Source organism: Notamacropus eugenii, chromosome 5 (assembly GCF_028372415.1).
Source record: "Notamacropus eugenii isolate mMacEug1 chromosome 5, mMacEug1.pri_v2, whole genome shotgun sequence".
Lineage (NCBI taxonomy): Eukaryota > Metazoa > Chordata > Mammalia > Diprotodontia > Macropodidae > Notamacropus > Notamacropus eugenii.
Window position 1 is genome coordinate 339,670,908 of NC_092876.1, and position 20,590 is coordinate 339,691,497.

Here is a 20,590-nt window from a genome sequence, read left to right on the forward strand (position 1 = left end):
CCCTCTTTCACCTCAGAACTCCTAAACTTAAGCGATCCACCAATCTCAGCCTTTCCAGTAGCAGGGGTATATAGCACCATGCCTGGCTGACCTTTACTCTCACAGAGAATAATATTTAACATTAAGGGCTTTAATATTTGCAAATTGCTTTACAAATATTATCTCATTTCAAAACTGCAACAACTCTATATAGTATCCCTATCCCCTTTTATAAATAAGCAAACCGAGGCTAAAAGCTTAAATAGCTTGCCCACCGTCACATAACTTGTAAGGATGCAAGGTGAGGTTTGAACCCAGGCCTTCCTGGCTCTAGATCCAGACTGCCATCTTACTAAGTCATGCTGCCTGGCCACTCTCCAGTGGCAAGAACCCCCTCAGATAGGATGGTCCAGTGAAAATCAAATGCAGTCTTTTGTAACCACGAGTCACTTTTCTTTTGCCCAGTATACAGCAGGTTGAATTGTGGCTAAATATAAGAAAGAACTTCTTAGTTACAGGTAAGCTATTTATATAAAACTGGAATGTGAGTATTTTTAATAGATTTCCTCAGTGTATCCCAGACAACCATTACCTATAACAAAGAATAAAAGAGGAAGAAAAAGTACCACAAAACAAATCAATGTTTCAAAAGATTCTGACACTATATGCAGTGTTCCATACCCATAGTGCTTCATCCTTGGTAAAGAAGTATCATTCTCCAGTTTCTTCTTTGGTCATTATAATTTCATAGCATTCAATTTCAATCGTTTTATCATGTCTTTCAATTTACATTATTGGAGCCATTGGGTATACTTTTCTTGGTTCTGCATTCTTCGTTTTGTATCAGTTCATTTAAGTTCTCCTATACTTTTCTATGGGAATATGAGAAAGCTTATATAGAATGACATATCTTTGACATCAAATGTAAAAATTGACTACGTGACATTATCTTCATCATTTCTTGTAGCACAGTAATATTCTATTCTTGTATAACAATTTCTTTAACCATTTCCCTATCAATGAAAATCTACCTTGCTGGAATGTACTTTTAATGAAAGATGTGGATTTTCCTTGTCAAATTTCTAAAGAGAGAGGCGGGCCGGGGGGGGGGGAGAGAGAGAGAGAGAGAGAGAGAGAGAGAGAGAGAGAGAGAGAGAGAGAGAGAGAGAGAGAGAGAGAGAGAGAGAGACAATTGACCCAGACCTGCAATTTCATCAATGTAGCAAATCCCTTGATGAGGAAACTCTCTCTCCACCAATGTAGATCAACTATTCTGAAACTTACACTCTTAGAAAATTGTATGGGGGTACAGAGAGGTTCAGTAATTTGCCTAGGGTCTCACAGCCAGTATTAGAGGCAAGATACAAACACAGGTCTTCTTCCTGGCTTCAGGGCCAGCTTTTTCTTCACTGTGTCATGTTCTTCCTTTCTCTCTCCTTTTATAAATGAGAAAACTGAGGCACATATAGCTTAAATGACTTGGCCAAAATCACATCTCTTTTTAGTGGCAAAGCCAGGGCTAGAACCCTTTCGATTCTAGTGTTCCAAGTCCAGTATTCTTTTTTTTCTATTACATAGAATTTGTTTTTATTTTTAAATACATAATAAGTTTGATGTGTAACTCTTAAGGTAGTCTGCTTGTCTATCTTCTGTTGTCTCCTCATTGGGAATGGAAGAGATACCCTTCCCCCAACATTTTTCTTCCTCCCACTTACCCTTATTATAAAAAAAATAGAAAAAGTGAAACAAAACCCTTGTAACAAATGCATAATCAAACAAAACAAATTCCCACAAAACATCCAAAATTTATGTCTCATTCTGCCTCTTGATAATGAGATACAAAGGCCTGGAGATGTTAAGTGACTTTTCTAAGGTTAGTTATTGTTGTTCAGTTGTGTCCAATACTTCCTGACCCCATTTGGGGTTTCCTTGACAGAAATACTAGAGTGGTTTGAAGTTTCTTATCCAGCCCATTTGACTGAGAAAATTAAGGCAAAGAGGGCTAAGTAATTTGTCCAGGGTCACACAGCTAAGAAGTGTCTGAGTTCAGATGTGAACTCAGGAAGATGAGTCTTCCTGATTCCAGGACCAGTATTCTGTCCACTGAGCCACCTACCTGCACATTACAAAGATTATACAAGGTAAGAAGTCAAAGATATGAAATTCAAACCCAGGTCCTCTACCAAGTCCAGTATTTCTTACACTGTGCCAACACTATTTGTTTTTCATGCTGAATTGGAGGTAAGACATGTAGGTGAAAATGGCTAGCAGGTAGCTAGAAATGCAAAACTGAAGCTTGGAAGAGAAATTGCACTAAGGAAGATATTTGGGAGGCATCCCAGAGAGGTACTAGTTGAAGTTATGACCATTAACAAGATAAAGAAAAGATGTTTTTAAATCACTATCCATCAACTTTCCTCTCTGGGCATATACACAAGTGCCTAGCTTTCCACTCAAATTCAACGCATTCCCCAAACCATTTCTTAATCAAAAATGGTTTCAACTCAATCTTATCTTCCCTTGTGTTCCTTATCCTGGTCTCCCAAAGGAGATATTTTAGAATCACCTGTAACTCCTGCTTTCCTTCACTGAAAGTTGGAACTTAATCCTAGTACCATAGAATGTCAAAGCCTTAGAGATCATCTCATTCAGCCATTTCATTTTACAGAGGAAGAAACTGGGATTCAGAGAATTAAAGTGACTTGCCCCAGGATATCCAGCTAGCTTTTAAACATTTATCAGGTTTATTCCACTCTTTTCCAACCCCAGTACCCATCACTAAGTGAGGCCTTCATCATGTCTCTCCATACAGAAGCAGCCTCCTCTCAAGGAAGGGGCAGAGCTGACAGCAAAGGTATAGAGCAGTGGTCAGAGATACAGGAGAAGAACCAAGATAATGTAGTATTGCACAGACAGTAGGAGGGAGTTTGAAGAAGGACAGAGTGATCAAATGCCCTAGAGAAGTCAAAGATGATAAACACCAGGAAAAGTCTTTTGGGAAGCACAAATTATCAATAAACGCATGCAAAAAAATTAAGAATCTCCACTAGAGAACTATAAATTAAAACAACTCTGAGATTCTACATAATACTAATTAAAATAGAAAAGCTAATAAAAGACAACAAAATTCAGTGCTGAAATGACTGTGGTTAAACAGGAATGCTATTTTAGCACTGGTTGAGTTATAAATTGTTCCAACATTTTGGGAAAGCAATACGCAATCACACAATAAGAGTTACAAAAATGTATACACCCTTTGACCCAGCAGTCCCACCACAGAGACCATACCCCCAAGGAGATCATTGACAGGAGGAAGAAAAAAGTCTTTTCTGTACAAAAATAATCCTAGCAACACAATTTGTAATTTAAATTTTAATCTGGAAACAAACCAGGTGGCCATTGATTGATGAATGTCTAAATAAGCTATGGTATGTGGTGTATTACTGTGTCATAAGAAATCATAAATTTGAAGAATTCTAAGAAATATGGGAAGTCTAATATGAAGAAATGCAAAATGGAGAAAGGAAAAGAGCAAGTTAATGAAAGCAACTTACAGCCACAAATCCATTTTATATACTCAATTAAAAAAAGGTCAAAAAGAACCATGAAAGCAGAAATTATGTGGGCTCTACAATGTCAAAGTCCATTGACTTTAACACATCTTTTGAAGTGGACTTAATGGGCGGTAAACACTAGAAGTTTATAGGTACATGTATAATCAATTACAAACTCTAGGGGGTTGAGCCAAGCCAACAAGCATTTGTTAAGTGCCTACTGTGTTCCAGGCACTGTGGTAAGCATTGGAGATACAAAGTAAGAAAGAAAACAGTCCCCTGCCCTCAAAGAACTCACCGTCTAATAAAGAAGACAACATGCGAACAACTATGTACAAAACAACCCTATATAAGATAGACATCGATAGAGGGAAACACTGACATTAAGAAGGACAGGGAAAGGCTTCATATAGAAGGGGAGATTTTAGCCGGGGCTTGAAGGAAGACAAGGCAAAGAGGGGAGACAGTTCTAGGAATGTGGCTTGTATTTCACTTTTTTGCTTCATTTTGCCTATTCCTTATTCTTATTTTTCGTGTTTTTGCTAATACATGTGAATACCTGTCAATAGACAATAGTTAATAGACAATGTCAATAGAGAGTAAAATAAAATTAATTTTTAAAAAACTTTAAGGTCATTTATAAATTTGGCTCCAATGTGGTCCTTGGAGACCAAGCAATCTGTTTCGTTATAGTGGAAGAAGCTGAAGTCAGTGTTCAGTGGGATATGCTGGGGCCAGCTTAAGCTAGCTCTCTTCAAGCCAACTGTCAAATTTTCAGTGTGAGACTTTATAATCAGCAAATGTTACAAATCAAGGCTTTTTTTCCTTGTTTGTTAGTTATCTAGACCTAAGAAACTAATGGTCAAAATGTTAATAATGCAGATTAAATTTTTAAATGTGCCATGCAAACATATATGTATACATATACACATATGTGTGTATGTATCCCCCTTCCTCAGAGAACCAGTTGTTAAACAGTTACCAGCAGATCACTGAATTGTAGGGAAATAAGGCAAAAAGAAGTAGTGAAAGGAATAACCAGGTGGTGAAGTAGATAGAGTCAAAATGGCTCATCTTCCTGAGTTCAAATCTGGCATCAGGCACTAGTTGTATGATCCTGCTCAAATCACTTAATCCTACTTGCCTCAGTTTCCTCATCTGTAAAATAAGCTGGAGAAGGAAATGGCAAATCACTCCAGTGTCTTTGCCAAAAACAAAAACCAAAACCCAAATGGGGTAATGATGCAATTGAATAACAACAAAGTAGTGAAAATGAAATAAAGAAACAAAGTAACGAAGATTTAGGAACACATTCTAGTCACTCAAGAAGTTTAGGGGTAAAAAAAGAGAAATTGAGCTAGAGTTTTTTAGGGGTTTTTTTTTGCATTTGTTTTACTATATAGATAAGGCTTGTATGTGTGAAGAAAGGTGAAAACAAGCCAGGGGAAAGGGAAAGACTAAAAATTATCAATAGAGAAGACTGTTTCATTCCAATACACAAAACCTGGAAGGCTCGGTCAATGTTAATATTAAACTACCTGGCAACGGAAATCTCCATTTGGGCATATTGTAGAAAACAGAATGAGAGATTGAGGATGCAGATCCCAAATCTTGACCTCCTGGTGTCAGCTCTGAACTGCACAGGAAGTTTCAAACAGAAAGTTGCTTCCTCTAACACACTATTTTCAGTTTAGTCTTACCAGAGAGACAATATGGGAGGTATACTAGCCTGTTGTAAAAATTTCCAGGGGTCACTCCACACATCCCCTCTCTTCCCAACCCACTCGTCATGGTCTTAGATGTCACAGAATTCCTACAGCAGGGAGATTATTTCTGTGGTCTAATCTCAGTTCTTCCCACGCGGCAGTCCAAGTCCATTCCCCTTTGTCCTGTCCTTGAGGGAAAACAACCTGTGGTGTCTGATGAAAAGTCCAGTGCAAAAAAATGTTAACTGGTCTACAAAAGCCTTCATGCTATCTGAGTCTGTCTCCATGTCTCCAGGCAGGGCAGTCCTTCCAGTGGCCTGAAAGGATGGCAGTCCTTGTACTGAAAGACTAAAGAAGGGGGCCAGAAGACTTAAAGAACATAGCAGCAGATGCCAAAAAAATGTTCTTCTTTAGTCTCCAGTGACATTTTAGGAGAAAATTCCTCCTCTTAGGCATTCTAGAAAGTCAAGTCGGCAGGAAGCCAGAATAAATCCTGTAGTTAAAATGCTAAAACAGTACTTATGTTACCCAAGAAATGCCACTGGGCCAAACCCACAGTCCCTCTAGCCCGGTATTTAGTCTCTGATTTAGACTCACCAAGTCTAGGGGCACCAAGAGGTGTGATTCAATTCAATTCAATTTGACAAACATTCATTAAGTACTGGATATGATTAGCTTCCCTGACGTCAGTCTCAGAAGATTAGGATATACACCCCCCAAATATCCCAGATACTCCTAGCAGCCCCTTGTGGATCTAGCATTTACTAACTGATATAAAGCTAGTTTGCTTAGAAAGAAGGGAGTAAACCCAAATCGCAGAGAATTAAGGAAAGAGTGGGTAGGGTAAAGTGAAGATAGCAGGTTGTGAAACATTCATTAGAGAATTTTAAACCCATTTAGATTTTAGATCTGCAGAGAAATATCCCATGCCCCAAATGTAAAATTTGAACTATATTATAATTCTTTGATTCATTTTAGACCAGAAGTGAGAAGTATTGTTTTTTTTTTCCTATTGAAAACCACTGACTCATTTTTAAAAAATCAATCGATCTCACATCATGCATTCATTCATTCAACAAGTATTTACAGAAGGTCTATGTGTAAGGCCTTGTTCTGTGTGTTTCCACAGAAACAAGAAGCAACTTAAACTTTTGTAAACAAAAGAAATATAAACCTAATTGTTTCAAACACCCAAATTTAAATTAAGAATTGGAGACATAGTACAAAAAAGAATATTTATATAATGCTTTTAAATTTTCAACATGCTTTAAAATTTATGAAGCGCAATGAAATTTGAAAAGTATGTTTTACATTGGTTATCCTACAGCTATTATTATCCCCATATTCCAGCTAAAGAAACTGAGGCTGACTGGGGTTAAATGATTTGTCCATGAGAGATTTAAACCCAGGTCCTCCTGATTTGGTTTTAGAAACTTGTACAATGCTTGACTTATAGTAGGCACTTAATAAATAAATGTTTGTTGATTGATTAATTGATTGAAGATATGCAGTCCTCATCAAGATCATTCCTAAGAGACATACATTCCTAATGTCTAATGATCAAACCTTACCATAAAGTCACCAAACCCTATGGTAACCCTATTCAGGCAATCATCCATTTATAGAATTTATAAAATTGTTTCTAGGTATCTAACTGACTTCCTCAAATGTCTTTGTTTCAAATTAATTTTTTGATGAGGTGGAAATATTAGGTAACATATGCCTTTACCTCAATTCTATATGATAAATGGTAAAGAGAGAGAAAAGGCAGAAAAGGGAAAGGATAGAAGACAAGGTTGGAGAAAAAAAGCAGAAAGAGAAGAAAAGAGGAAAAGGGAAAGCAACAGTGACTGAGAAGGGAAGATAAAAATAGAAAAAAGGATGTAGAAAGGAGACAGACAGACAGAGAAATACTTCGCCTTCTGTGGCTGTTAACTCTGTCTATTCCTTCCTTTTCAATTCAATTCAATTTCAGTTTCCCAGGAATCCCAACACAATGATTCTCTATGGTGTCCCCACTTTTCAATACATTTCAATGCAGCAAGCGTTTATTAAGCACTTACTATATGCAAGGCACTGTTTCAGTCGTTGTGGATACAAAGGCAAAAAAAATAAAAAATAAAAATGGCCACCACCTTGTGGGAAGTTATACTGGAGTAAGCACATGGTATTTTGAGGTGGTAGATAGCAGTAATAGCTATAGCGATCAGGAAAGACTGCCTATAGGAGATGGTACCTGAACTCAGTTTTGAAGGAAGGTAAGGATCCTAAAGGTGAACAGTTAGATGGCACAAGGGACAGAAAACCAGGCCTGGAGTCAGGAAGACCTGAGTTCAAGTTCAGTCTCAGACACTTCCTAGCTGTGTGATGCTGGGCAAGACATTTAACCCTATTTGACTCAGTTTCTTCCCCTGTAAAATGAACTGGAGAAGAAAATGGCAAACCACTCCAGTATCTTTCCCAAGAAAACCCCAAATGGGGTCATGAAGAGTCTGACATGACTGAACAAGGATCCTAAGAGATATAAGGTGAGTTGAAAAAAAGTTGGGGGACAATCTAAACAAAAACATAGAAGTTGGAGAATGAATACTGGGTTCAAAGAGCAGCAAGTAGGCCAATGTGGTTGGGATATAAAGGTAAATAATATGAAATAATTCTGGGAAAACAGGCTTAATTCAGATTGTGAAGGGCTTTACAAGGTAGAAGCTGAGTCAGTATTTTCTCATGTAGGTGATAGGGAGCCCCTGAAGACTCCTCAGCAGGGAAGTGACTTGGCCAGACCTGCACTTTAGGAAGATTATTTTGTCAGCTGTGGGGATGATGAAGTAGCAGAAAGAGAGATACTGGAAGCAGTGAGACCAGGTAGAAGGCTAGTGCAATAGTCTAGGCAAGAAGTGATAGGAACCTGAATTAGGGTGGTGATCCTGTGATTAGAGAGAAAAGGACAGACAGGAGACATTCTGCAGAAACTTGGCAATTGATTGTGGGAAAGGGAGAGGGAAGAAGACCCCAGGATTGCTAACCTGGATGCCTGGAAGGACATTGTGCCTTCAACAGAAATGGGGAAGTTTAGATGACAGGCAAATGCAGGGAGGGGGCATATATACAAATTAGTTGATTAATCACTATATATAGCTCTTTCAACTGTTCTTTATCCTTAAAGTTGCCTTCCAAAGCTCTGTTCTGAATGGGACAGGCAGAGCTCCCCAAGGGAGGAAATTATGCAGAGACTCAATCCTGGCAGAGATCAGAGCAGTATAACTGCCAAGGGCAGAGTGAAGGCAGAGAATCTGGTGCTCAGGCCAGAACCTCCCTCCTTCTTCTGTAGCTAGAAGAGGGAGGGGGAAAGGGAGAAGGAGAGGAAGGAGGAGGGAAATGACCTAATGTAAAAGTCCATTTTAGAAATACAAATGTTGTAGTTTGTTTGGAAGAGCCTTGAAACCAGGTAGGATGAAGGAACAGAAGAAGGATGGATCCTTAGACTGTTAGAGCTGGAATGTACCATTTTGAGGGGAAAGGGACAGTGGAACAAAGTCTAAACTTGGGATTTCATGGGCTTAGAGAGCCACCAGGGAAGATCATCTCTTCTAACAATGCAGATCAATGACTTGCAGTCTTAGAGAGCTGATTTGGACAATGGGAAATTAAATAATTGACCCAGTTATACAGCCAGTGGGAGTTGGAAGCAGAACATGAATTCAGTTTTTCCAGGCTCTGAGCTAAGACCTTCCATCCCCCAGACCACATTGCATCGGAAAAAGACCCAAGGGAGAATTTAATCCAGCCAGAAGTGTGTTGGAGCCAGCTCATATCAACTCAGTGGAGCCGATTGTTAAATTTTCAGTATGAGTATTTACTCCTCAGAAATTGGCAAATGCTATGAATCAGAGATTAATTTATTGTTTTGTTGATTGTAGACGTAAGAAAGAGAAGGAGAAAATACTATTAATACATATTAAACTGAAAAGTGTGTTATTTGTACATTGTTTTCAGGGAGGCTGTTGTTAAACACATACCAGCACACCCCTGAATCCAAACTTCTTGTTTTATAGGTGAAGAAATTGAATTCTGAGAAAGTTATGATTTGTGAAGAGTTTAAGCCAAAAAAAAAGTTTAAATTTTCCTCCTTTCTTAAGGAACTAGTATTAATTAAAGAGAACAATCCTGACTTTGTTGACTGCTGATGGCCTAACTTTGATACCTATTTGAGTGAATAGCAGAACCCAGCTAGATATCACCTAAAGCCCACTAGAATATGGAGGAATTTCCAGAAAGAAATTAAAAATTCAGAAACACAGACAATAAATTCAGAATGGGTCCTTTTCTATTAGTGAGGTCTCAAGCATCTATCCTGGGCATTTGATGGATGGTAGTGGAGAGAGCGCCAGTCTCTAAGTCAAAAAAGCCTGGGCTCATGTTTGAAATCTGACTTCTGACATATATTTGTTATGTGAACCTGGACAAATTATTTAACCTCTCAAGGCCCCCCACAGCAATTCTGTAAGATGAGTTCTGGACCTGGGATCTCAGAATTTGTTTTTAAATATGTTGATAACTGTTTTTCAATAGAATTGATTTCCTTTATAATACCATGTATTTTATTTTATGCATTTAAAAACATTATTTGAAGAAGGGGTCCATAGGTTTCACCAGACTGCCAAAGGGGTCCAGGACACTCAAAAAAAGGATTAAGGACCACTTTCTAAGACTATATATTTCTCATCACTTGATGATCTACATTAGGAGAGAAAGTTTCCTCATTAGAATTTCTCTCTTTCAATATAAATCACAGATCCCAACCAAAACAAAAACAAAAATCACTACCATTTTTTCTTGGTGAAAAACATGCAACCTATGAAAAAAGAGAGCCTCGTAGGAACTTTGAGGGGAGATTGAGTGTTGTTCATTCATTTCAGTTGTGTCCAACCATTTGGAGTTTTCTTAGCAAAGATACTGGAGTGGTTTGCCGTTTCCTCCTCCAGCTCATTTTACAGATGAGGAAACTGAGGCAAACAGGGTTAAGTGACTTGCCCAAGGAAGTTTTTGAGGCTGGATTTGAACTCATGAACATGACTCTTCCTGACTCCATGTTCAGCACTCTATACACTCAATCACCTAGCTACTCTAGACTAGGTGTAAAGTTAAATTATTCTTTTTCTTTGGGTGATTGGACACGACTTTAATAATATCTATTTTTGATGATATTGCGTTCCTTGTATTTTGAGGTCATTCCCCACTGTTGCCTTTTGAGTGAAGGAAAGGGAGAGAGACTTAGTTAGCAAATGATGGAGGAGAAACATAAGTGGAGAATTTAAAAGGCTGACTGCAATCAGGAAACTTCCTGATTGGCTAAGGATGAGCTTGGGACTTATATACACAGAGATCTTTCTTCTGTTGCTTCCATTGGACCTTGGGGACCAGTTTACCACTCAGACCTTATGTTCCTTCATAATATACTCCAGATAACAAAAGTGTATTTCTAGGGTCTATTATGTGAACAATATGTAGGAATATCAAATACATTGCAGGGAAAGGTAATGAAATTTAACACCAGGGGACCCTATTTACATGGACTCCAGAAAGCTATATTATATTTGAAGGTTAGTATCTACTTGATCATGGAGATGTGCACTATCCTACAGGTTATCACACCATTAATTGGGGTATGTGACCAAAGATCATAATCTACTTCATGCCATAGTGTATAAGCTGGACAAGCTCACCGTTGGGCCTCCTGAAAGGTTTCAGCTCTCTACATCCATCTCTAGATCTTGAACTATGAGGAAACTTTTTCTAAAAAAGAAGAGGTATTTTCAAACTTCTTACTGCATTACTGCCCCTGAGAACCATCTTTAGTTACTTATTTTGTGATGCAAGCCCCAAAAAGATAGCTACAGAAGCCCTTAGGTATTTTAAGTCAGTTCTTTTCTTTGCTGCTCTGACTCTTTTAGTACAACCACTATTTTAATTATGGTCCAGGATTCTTTTTAACTTCTATCAAATTCTTAGATCACTATCTTGGGTTCACTCCAAATCATCTCAGGGAATCCAGTTAGTACAACTGCAAAGGAGAGGCAGAACTAGGACAAGGGTATGATTTCAGCTCCCATAATGCCCTTAGTTGTTATGCAAATCATACTTAGAGCAAGACAGAAAAGGGTTTGATGGAGCTGGTGAAGCTAGAGATCTTTGCCCCACTTCCCTCTGTCACCTCCACAAACAAAATTACTTTATTCACTACACTTGAACCCAGCAATCCACCAATGACCAAGAGTGGCAAGAATTAGATGGCAGTTCAGGTTAGGATAGGATAAAAAGGAAAGCCACCACAGCAAGAGGCCCCTCAGTTAGTTCTGAGGAAGAGATCAATTTCAAGAAAACTACCATAATCATCCAGCTATCTTTCCTATCCCAACACAGAGCAGCTAAGGGGTGCAATGGATAGAGCACTAAGCTTGAAATCAGGGAGACTTCATCTTCATGAGTTCAAATCTAGCCTCAGACACTTCCTAGCTATGTGACCCTGGGCAAATCACTTGACCTTGTGGACCTCAGTTTCCTCATCTGTAAAATAAGTTGCAGAAGGAAATTGCCAAGGAAACCCTAAATGTGATCTTGAAGAGTCAGATAGGTGTGTGTTCATCCTTTGTTGCCAAAGAAGACCATGCCATCAGAGAAATGATGACATGACTTGCACTTGACTTTGTTTTGAGTGAGGGAGGGCTGTGCAGGTCACCAGCCTCACTTCTCCTCCAGAGTCATCCGAATCCAGTGACCAGATAATCATCAGGATGACTGGAGATGACTCAGGATGAAGCAATTGGGGTTAAGTGACTTGCCCAAAGTCACACAGCTAGTGAGTGTCAAGTGTCTGAGGTGAGATTTGAACTCAGGTCCTCCTGACTCCTGCTCTATCCACTGCACCACCTAGCTGCCCTAATGGTTAAAGGAACCATAGACACATACAACTGACATGGCTGAGCAACAATTCACTAGGGTGAGGGGCAATAGGATGGGGCTGAAAAATCATTCAACTGGAAATCACAGTTCTGTGACCTCAGGACTCAGTTTCCTTATCTGTTGAACTTCCTTATCTGTAGACTAGAGGTTGTCTACACTTCCTTCTAGCTCAGACACTGAGTCCCTCCAGGCTTGTGTCCCTAAAATGTCCCATTTTTCAGAATTGCCTCTTGCTCCCTGATCTACAAACTCCCATTTTCTCAGTGATGGATGTAGAAAGAAACACTGATTAAACCGCAGAAGAGTCAGGATTCATAGATTTGTAATTCGGTTTCATGCATTCTTAGTTATATGCTTCTCTCCCCACTAGATATGAACACTATTACTGAACTCTCATATTACTGAACATTCACTACAGTTCTGTGTATTGCATAATAGTATCGCTTTTTTTAAAGTATTGATGTTCTTTAATAGAGATAATTTGTGTGTTGCAGGGCATAATTCAAAATGCATCCACCCTTCTTTTACCCAATCAATTAATCAGCTATTTTGCCAGTGGTTTAATCATTACTTTTTATTATCATACAGCATATCATAAGATGCAATGAATAACCAAATAACCCCAGTTGAAGGCTAAGTGTGCTTTGCCCGGTGATTTTACACATCAAAGAATAGGGATAATAAGCTATTACATTTCTTTTCATAGTTTACAAAAATTGTAGCTGATTTGTGCCCCATTATTGAACAAGTACCCCAGTTCTTTCTCCTCCCTGTTCTAACTTTTTACTTTAACAGCTTCCATTATATAAAAAAATTATTTTTAAAAAAAAATGGTCCCTGTTCTCCAAATGACTGATGGATCTGATATATCATGTATAAGGATCCTCCCTCCATCGGTGCAGATTGCACCCCATTCATGTTTGCCCACCCTGCTGGAGACTTTCCTCTAGTTCCCTTGCACTGCATAGATGCCTAGGGAGCACATAGGATGTCCATCAATATCCCTTACTCCTATTATAAAACCAGCTCATCTTTCTGGGGGTATGGCCATGAATTTCATTAATAACAGCCTTGATACTTTATTCCTTGTTTGTAGTGTGCTACAGCCTGCTTATACCCAGTATGATCCAGTTTATCACTCTTTGGGTCATCCTCTGCTTCAGTTCTTCAGAGACTGTAGCATTCCATGACTTGCATCTATAGAACATCACCCACCAGAAGAATGTGAATGTTGAAAGACGGGCCTTTGTTTCAGAGAGAACCTTGGAGCCATTTAAACAACTCTACACTTTCCCAAAGGTGATCCAATCCATTCTTCTCTTCCTTGACAATTCTGGACCCAGTCCACTGTATGTGTCCAGTGTTTACTGAAGGTAGATGACCTGAAGGACCAACTCTATAGGTTGTCCATTCAATTGCATGTCATAGTTTGGGCAATAAGTGTTTTTCACTCACTTGGATCCTCTGAGAGATTATTGATCTGATTTAGGAGGTTGTGTGATGCTCTTTTGTTTGTTGCAACCAGCTAAATGTCATCTGTAAAAAGGAACATCCAGGGGAGCCCACTATCTCTAGGAAATGACTCTTACATTTGGAGAGCATTCCTGGACACCTTCCAGTGGCCAACAATGTTGACAAGTGTACATCTTCCTGTTCTGTGTCTCAGTTGATATTCACAATTAGAGGGTGATTGATCACAATTTTCTCTGTTGTTACATGTTCCAAGAATCTTCCTGTGATTTTGACATATAAATGGGAGAAAACTTATTAGAAGAAAATCTTTAAGAAAACCTTTTGTTTTAGTGGGGAGAAGTGCAGAATGTAATCATTGATAAAAAGTAAACCCAGTAGGATCTTTTATTCTCTACAACTTTCAACCATAAGACAACAAAGATGTAGCCTACAGTGAAATATTCTTTTTGGAAGCCTGGCCTTATTATACCTTCATCAAGGAATCATTCAATGCCTGCAACTAGAACCATATATGACCCAAGAGGGGAGGACATGACTAGAATACACCACACAATTAGCACTTAACTGATCACAGGAACCTTTGCTAGAATTGCACAAGGTATTGATGTCCTCTCCTGGCAAGGTGTCCTTGTTTTACAGAGAATGTGGTGATTCTCTGGGGATGGAAGGAAGAATGACACAAAAGCTTATAACCAAGAATGAATGAAATGAAATTACAAATCTATGAATCCTGACACTCTCCTGCAGTTTAATCAAAGTGCTTTGTCTATATCCATTTCTAAGAAAATGGGAGTTTAGAGATCAGGGAGCAACAGGAAATTTTGAAAAATGGTACACATTAGGGGCGCAAGTCTGGGAGAGACTCAGTATCTGAGCTAGAAGGAAGTGTAGACAACCTCTAGTCTGATGCCCTTTTTTTGACAGATAAGGATAACTGTGCTTCATTGCATTTGCTAAAGGGGCTAGCTTCCTAGCCCCCTTTTCTTGGTCCATGTTATCTCTGCAATAAATATGCTTCATGTTTAAATGCTACTAGAAGCTTTGGTTTGATTACAGGGAGAAAATTAAACTTAGAAACAGAAATAAGCCAGACTTTGATTTTCCCAGAGAAATTCTGAATTAGGAAAAAAATGTGGCAGAGTATTAATTATTTGGTAATTCTCCAAGATATACATTTGAATCCAATGAAGCTCGAGCATCTCGGACCACAAGTTACAACAAATGTAAGCTTTACTGAGAAGACCGAGGCCATTTAATGGGTATCGGCTCCCCTCCTCCACCACAGATAATTCGGCAGCATCCTCCCTTTCTCTCATTTTCTCTTTCCTCAGATCTCTCCCTTTGTCTTGCTGAGATTCTTCCTCCTACTTAGGCCTTTAACTGCATCCCTTCCTGCCTCCTCCACCATTTTGCTTCAGTCATCACCTCTTCCCTTTCACATATCTTCTTTCATTTCTTTTTCTCTACTGGTTCTTTACTATCATGTCCACAAGCATGCTCAGATCTCCCTAACCTAAAGAAATCTTTCCCTTGATCATTCTCCCCCATCCAGTGACCATCTCATTTTCTCCTCCTCTCCACTGCCAAAAGTCTTCAAGAAGTTGTCTATATCAATGGCTCTGCTTCCTCACTACCCATTCTCTAAGGAAACCCCATGGATCCCCTTTTAAGCAGATGGTAACATTGAGAAATATGTTCTTCTTTGAGGACGTGCATTCCAACTCTGTTGGATCTGACTGACACCAGGAAGTCCTTGGTCATCCCTAATGTTGCTATCATTAGCCTTAGGGATGGAATCCCGCCCATCAAAGAAGACAATGCGTAGGGCAGTTTGGTGGTAAATAGTAATCACTGACGTTTCTATAGCACTATAAAATTGTCAAAGTGCTTTACATACATTATCTAACTTGATCCTTGCAATAAATAATATTAAAAGTATTATTTTCCCATCTTAAAGATGACAAAATTGAGGCCCAAAGTATCACTTGCCCACAGCTGTTATGATTGTTGTTTACCCTTTGTTCTTGAAGAGGACCATGACATCAGGAAGGTGACGTCATCACTTGCAAGTGAACTGGATTGAAGTGAGGGAGGGCTGTGCAAGGTCACCAGCCTCATGTTCTCCTCTGGAGCCATCTGGGTCCAGTGGCAAGATATAGATGAAGATGAATAGAGTTGACCCTACTATCCACAGTTAGGATCTGAACCCACATCTTCTTCACGCAAATCCAGTACTCCTTCCACCACATCACATTGTTTCTCTGGATGTTGGATATTGGTCTCAGATTTCCTCATGTGATGAGGAGTTAAGACCCTTGATAGAGATGAAACTTGACTGATGCTCATTGGTAATTGGTGCTCATTTCCCCGCAGCTAAGGGGTACATAGAACCACATTCTTGGCAACTCTTATGCCAAACTCAAGAAATTTGGCTAAGGACTCCACAAGGTACTATACCAGCTCCTGAAGTTCACTCTTGACATCCTCAAGCCCCAGAATAGGTTCCCTTTCCTTGTGGTCCCCCCACAAAAGCCTCCCCCACAGGATCAAATACTTTGAGGAGGCTCAGAGCTCACTTGACATCATCCATGTTATAGCTGGTGTCCATCCCCCCCAACCACTAAACCTATTCTTTCAGAGGCCCTTGTTGATCTAACATACAAATCCAATGACTTTTCAGTACTTGATATCTACTAAGCATTTGACCCTCTGGAGCAGTGAGCAGAGAACTTGAATTTAGAGGGCTTAAACTGAAATTCTGGTTCCAGCACTTCCTACGTGATCTTGGACACTTCAACGTCTATAGGTTTCCCAAAATTGTAAAATGAGGGCATCACTCTGAATGACTTCTGACGTCCCTTCCAGCTCAAAGTTTATAATCTTATGATCTTTCCCTACTTTTAGAGATCCTTCCTACCTTGGTTTCCCAGACACCACACTCTCCTGGATCTCTTCTTTCCTCTCTCATTTTTCCTTCCATCTCCAGTGGCTTCCTGTCCTTTTTCCTAATAAGTAGCATTTATATGGTGCTTTAAGGATTACAAAGAGCCTTGCACGTCCATTTTCTTATCTAAGCTTCGCAACAACTCTGTGAGGTAGATGCTCTTATGTATCACCATTCCACAGATGAAGAAACTAAGGTTGAGAGAGAGAAAATTGATTCCACAGCTAGTGTCTGAGTCAGGATTTGAGTCCACGTTTTCTCGACTCCAAGCTCCACATTCTATCCCCTGCACCACTTAATCGTTGAAAGTCCTCCCCTTGGCACTCTTTTCTTCCCTCTCTCTCTCTCTCACTCCCTTCCATGGCCTTGATCATCTTCTCCCAGAAAATGACTCCCAAATCTCTGTCTCCTGTCCCAGCTTCTGATCTAAACCCAACCCTTCACTTCCACATGCCTACATGATACCCTCACCTAGAAGTTGAACTGAACTGAATTGAAATGAAGAGAATTGCAACTGATCCCAGAGACACTATGTAAAAGTGATAGTAATTACTGTCATTTACTGAAAAACTGATCATTTATGTCTGATTACCAGGCTACCAATGTAGTCTTATGTTTTAGTATTAAATGTGTCTGATTAACTTTGTCATAAGTGTTTTAGAATTTGCTTTCAATGATAGACCCATTTTATAGCCTCCATCTTCATGCTTCTGTGGCATGATTAACCCGTCACAACTTTTTCTAAGTAGAGGGGACATTGTTGGAAGCTTTCTGTTTTAATGATACCTTGAGCCATACAATCTTCACCACTTCCTAAGGTAATGAGTTTCATAATGTTCCTTCCCAGTGTATAAAATCACACTTCCCCAAACACTCTCTTCTAAGCAGAGTCAGCCCTAGGAAAAAAAAGATGTGATAAAGGATGTTTTTCATAGCTCCTACCTCTTGCAGTGGTCTTTTTCCCCTTCCATGTTCCTCCCTGCCTTAGGTGTCCTCTCCTGCAGTGCCCCACATCCTTGAGAAATTACTCTAAATTTATTACATTTCCTCTATCAAAACTAAACTATATTGGGTCCTATCTCTTTAGATCTCTGCATCTGATTCTAAGGTTCCAGCCAACTCTTTTGCTCAATTCATATTCATTTCTTCATGGTGCTACCGGAGACAACACAGATGCCCAGGTCTAAACAAAGGAGGAACTGTAGGAATTTCAGATCAATTTTTTGGACTCTTTATGGTTTCCCTATACAACTAACTCCCTTTAATTCCTGGCCATGGGGAGTCTGTGGGGTTCATGTCACTATGGCTGATGATATAGACCTTGTGAAGCATTTTGCAGCAAATGCCCATCAGCCTCAGACAGCCTCTCAATTCTGAGCTTGGCTTTGGACATTGAATCTAACCCTGCTTCTCTGTGACTCAAGCTTTCAACACCCCCAGTAAAACATCTGTTTTGGACTCTGGCCTGAGACTTCCTGAACTCAGGAGTATTTTCCAAATAACCGGACGGGCTTCCCTCTATACTTGATTTGCTCATTTCCCAGCACTATCTCCCACGTCCTCCTGGCTGTGTTGATTTTACATTTCCTCTTGTCCTTCTGCACTGTCTTTTGATTTCCAGGAACCCAATCCCAACCTGAACACTTTCTTTAGCCATGGTGAATCAGCCCAGGCATCCTTCCTCCCAAACACTGGTCTAAATCTTGCATTTGCCTAGAATTTAGCTGCCATCTAGTGGTAAGATGAGGCACAACCTGATCCATTGAGAATGCTGACCTTTCCAATTCCACCAACTTTTATTGAGTTCCTAGTATGTGCAAGGGGCAGCTAGGTGGCACAGGGGACAGAGTGCTGAGCCTGGAGTTAGGAAGACTCATCTTCCTGAGTTCAGATCTTGCCTTAGACACTTCCTAGCTGTGTGACCCTGGGGAAGTCACTTAATCCTGTTTGCCTCAGTTTCCTTATCTGTAAAATGAACTGGAGGAAGAAAAGGCAAATCACTCCAGTATCTTTGCCATGAAGAGCTGAACATGACTGAAAACTGAACAACTGAACAGCGCTATGTGCAAGACACCATACTAGGCACAGAAAGAAGGGTCATTTATATTCTAGAAGCAGGTCCAGCAACATACGGTAGGGGAGGGTGGTGCCCTAGCAAGATCAGGGACCCATCTTATGGGTAAATAGATCCATAATGGAGTGTAAAGTATGGTCAATGACCATAAAGATATCTCCCCCTGTGTTCCACCTGTAATAGACTTTATAGTTCTTTCAAGGTTCTGCTCAAATTCTACCTTCTTAATGAGTCAGAGTCAATAGAAATTTGTTAAGTGCCTGCAATGTGCCATGCATGTGCTGAGTCTTGAAGATGCAGAAAGGTGCAAAAGGCTATTCCTGCCCTCAAGGAGTTCATAATCTAAGGAGGGAGACAATACATAAAAATTAACTGAAAAGAGGGAATGGTGGTATCCCTGCACAAGTCCAGGGTGGGAAAAGACCTGAAAAGGTAGGAGTTTCCAAGCTGATTTCATCTCGCAGAATGATGAGTTTCTGCCTGGAAACACTTACATGAACTGATGCTGAGTGAAGTGAGCAGAACCAGGAGAACATTGTACACAGTAATAGACACATTGTGCGGTTATTGACTTTGATAGATGTGGCTCTTCTCAGCAATGCAAGGTTCTAAGACAACTCCAAAAGGCATGATGGAAAATGCCATCCAAATCCAGAGACAGAACTATGGAGTCCAAATGCAGATTGAGGCATACTGTTTACTCTCTTTTTTTGTTGTTTCATCTTTCTCGTGGCTCCTCTCATTGATTCTAATTCTTCTTTACAACATGACTGATGTGAAAATATGTTTAATATGGATGTATATGTAGATTCTATATGAGATTGCATGCTGTGATGGGGAGGGGGGACAGGTGGGAAAGGGAGAAAATTTAAAACTCAGAAGCTTATGGAAGTGAATGTTGAAAACTAAAAACAAATTTAAAAGAGAATATTGGGGGATAAAGAGAATGATGAGTTTATAGAGATGACGAAGTCCAGGAAAGTAGTTGAGGGGAGGGGGTGGGTTGCAGAGGACAATCCTTTGAGTATGCTGCCTAAGAGGAGAAGGATCCAAGAGGAGTTTCTAAATGCCCTCCTCCCACCCACTCCAACTAGAGGGAAGACCCCCCCAAGGCAGGGGGTGTTAAGAACCAGTGAGTTTCTGTGGCCCTTCTTATTCTTTCAGAGGTTTTAGGGTCTTATTGCCTGCCTACCCTACATTACTTAGTATTTATTAAACATGTATTTTATGCTTACTTGTCTAGATACATGTTGTTTACCCTCTGCTGAATGTAAGCTCTTTGACGGCTGGGTCTGCTTTCCTTTTCATCTTTGAATCTCTAGTGCTTAGTGCCTGGCACACAATAGGGACATTAGTAAGTGAAATCAAGAAGGAATGAATGAATGATTTCTATCATTCATTTCTGTGGGTGTTGAAGAATTTTCAGTTTCAAACAAGTCCACTAATAAATTGTTGACACCTTTTGGAGAGAGACAAGTTTAAGCTATTTTTCAGCTAATGCTTTAGGATGATGGAGAGCAAGGGGACAGACATCTGGGGAGAAATGGCAGGAGGACTGCCTCAAAACCTAGCGGAGACCCTGGTTGTCCAGTCATATCTGACTCTTCGTGATCCTGTGGACCATAGCACACCAGTATTATCTATGGGATTTTTTTGGTAAAGATACTGGAGTAGTTTGCCATTTCTTTCTCTAATAGATTAAGGCAAACAGAGGTTAAGTGACTTGCCTAAGGTCACATAGATAGTGAATGTCTGAGGCTGGATTTGAACTCAGGGTCTCCCTGACTCCAGGCCCAGCACTTTATTTGATTCAATAGTGGTATATGGTAAGTGCATAATTAATGGCCATGAATTGATTGATTGGTTGACAAAAGATGGTATGGAAAGAAGCTGCTGAGAG